The sequence below is a fragment of the Lygodium microphyllum genome, chromosome 3 (genome assembly GCF_053477565.2).
Source record: "Lygodium microphyllum isolate KBCC chromosome 3, Lygodium_microphyllum_v1.1.10, whole genome shotgun sequence".
In the NCBI taxonomy this organism is placed as follows: domain Eukaryota; kingdom Viridiplantae; phylum Streptophyta; class Polypodiopsida; order Schizaeales; family Lygodiaceae; genus Lygodium; species Lygodium microphyllum.
In genome coordinates, this window is record NC_141137.1 from 137,787,436 (window position 1) to 137,790,463 (window position 3,028).

The following is a 3,028-nucleotide window of genomic DNA, read 5'->3' on the forward strand; positions in this document are numbered from 1 at the left end:
CAAAAAATCAACAAAGTATTAGACAAATATTTTTTTGTGATTTTATCGGATCATATAGCCCCCCTCAACTTGGCTAGAGGTATTTATGCCTCTAGACACTCTTTGGTATCTTGAGCTAACCCCACCCTAATGTGATAGGGTTTTAAGCGCCATCCATTTACTCTCGTCTTGTGAACTTTTCCCTCAATGTCTTGAAGTTTGTAGGAGCCATTGTTGAATTTTTTTGTAACCCAAAACGGTCCCTCCCATCAGTAGAGAAACTTGCCATCCTTTCTTTTATCAAAGCGATTGTCATATCGAAGCACTAAAGATCCCTCCTTGATGTTTTTATTTGTTAGCTTCTTGTTAAAATTTTCTCTATGCTTCTCAACTTCTTGGGAGTAGTGGTTGATGGCTTCTTCACGATCCAATTGTAGCCTCTCTAGGTCTAGTAATCTTTGATGTAACTTCTCCTTTTGAGAGCCTACTGTGCCACCTAATATCGGAAGGCTAGCTAATTTCACCTCAATAGGAAAAAGAGCCTCTTGTCCATAAACTAGATGAAAAGGTGTGAACCCTAACATGGTTTTGAAGGAGGTTCTATAAGCCCATAGAGCTCCACTAAGGTGCTTGTCCCAATCCCGAGGCCTTGAATGTACCTGTTTGCTGATGATTTCACAAATCATTCCATTTACCTTTTCCACCAATCCATTGCATTGAGGGTAGTAAGGGGTAGAGTGTCGTCGTTGAATATTTAGCTTTTGCATGAGTTCACCCACCACATTAGCTCTAAACCCTGGTCCTCTATTTGATAGTATTTCAAGAGGGGTACCAAACCTACAATAAATGTGGTCAAATATGAATTTACTCACTTCCTTAGCAATGATTCTTCTAGTTGGCATAGCCTCGGCCCATCTAGTCATGTAATCTACCCCCATGATAATATAATCTTTTCCTGATGGACTGCATGGTAGAGGCCCTATGGCATCAATTTTCCACTTCTCAAAGGGTCCATAGACCTTGATTGGGGTTTGGGGTTCTGCTATGAGCCGTCGTGGTCCTGATTTCTGACATTCTTCACATGTTTGACACCAATATTTGACATCTCGGTGTAGACTGGGCCAAGTAAAGCCGGCTTGTAGAACCTTTCTACTTGTGATGTCGTGTGCAAAGTGGCCTCCACACACATTATCATGGCAAGCTTTTAATATTTCTTCAATTTCCCATTTTGAAGGCATTTTCCTAAGCACACCATCCTTACCAAGACAATACAAACTGTCATTTACCATGCGATATCTTGTAGCCTTCTGAGCTAGCCACTATCTTTCTCCCTTAGTCAGGTGTTTGGGAGCTTCTCCTTGTTCTAAGAGATGTGGAATATCTTCTAAGTCTTCCTTGCCTTGTCGAAGTGGGGGTTTGATAGCCACTGCTCCCACCATTGACTCATTCAGCTTTGATGATGCTAGATGGTTGGCATCTTTGTTCTGGTCTCTTGGCACATGATGTACTTGTGCCTCCCTAAATCTTCTCATAAGAGATTTGGCCTCTCTCATTTTACTAGAGAGGTTTGTATTTTTGCATGCCCATGTACCTTGCATCTGCCTTACCAATAGCATGGAGTCTCCAAAAGCATTCAATCTCTCGATTGATTTACTAAGACACCAACAAAGACCGTGAATTAAAGCTTGATATTCTGCCTCATTGTTAGAGTGGACACCTTCCAAGATAATTCCTTCACAATAGATTTTCTCTCGTAAAGGAGAGAAAACAATAATGCATGCGGCTGCCTTATCCTTAGTTCTCTTGTATGCACCATCAAAGTAGAGGCTATAAGCATCTACAAGAGTTTTTATGGATGGGGGTGGTGGAAGGTTCTTTCTTTTCACCATGAGATTTTTCTCATAGCACCTATTTGTCAAAATATCAGCCAAGCATGCCCGAGTTGTTTTTTCAACCTGCACTGTATAGTCAAACTTTTGAAGTTGGACTACCCACTTTGCTATTTTGTCAGAGATTTCCATATGTTGTAGTGCATAGGGAAACATATCCTCCACAGTGATGATCACAAACCTCTTTGGAAGTAAATATGGCCGAAATTTGGTTACTGCAAACATGAGGGCCAACACTAGCTATTCCATGGAGGTGTAAGCCTTCTCTGAGGCTTTCATGAGGCGGCTGACAAAATACACAGGCCTCATAAAGGATGTTTTTGGATCTTTTTGTAGGAGAGCAGCACTAATGGCCTCTTCTCCCACACTAGGATTTACAAAGAATGTTTCTTCCCAACAAGGCTGGAGGATTATAGGAAGTGACCCCAACATTTTCTTTATCTCCTTAAAATGTCCTTCACTTTGTTCACTCCATACAAGTGTTTCTTGGCATGTCAGTTGCTGCATGGGATATATGGCCTGAGAGAGTAAGTGTATAAATCTACCCAAATATCTTAGCTTTTGTAAGAAGGAGACCAATTGTTTGATGGAGGTTGGGGAAGGTAGAGCTAGCAATGTTTCTACCTTATTTGGATCTACCTCAATTCCTTCAATTGACACTACACGCCCTAGTAGTGTAACCTTTCTTTCCCCAATGTGACATTTATCCTTATTTAGTTGTCCATCCAACCTAGCTAAGCGAGTAAATCCTTCATCAACCTTGCGTAGATGTATGTTCCTTGAGCTGTAAATACAAAAGTCATCTATGAAAACCCTTATGGACTTACCAAAGTAAGGTTGGAAAACCATATTCATGAATCGTTGAAAGGTTGCTGGGGCATTTGTGAGACCAAAGGGCATGACCTGAAAGGCAAAACAACCCCATGGTGTGATGAAAGTGTTCTTCTTTTTATCCTCCTCTGCAATGCGAATCTGGAAGTAGCCAGAGTAGCCATCACACACCGTATACCACTCATGCCCCGCTACTTCATTCAAGATTTCATCCTGAAATGGGAGAGGGAAGTGGTCCCTCTTTGTTGCAGCATTTAGTAGCTTGTAATCTATGCATACTCGCCACTTACCATTTTTCTTTGGCCTCACTACTACTAGGGAGACCCATT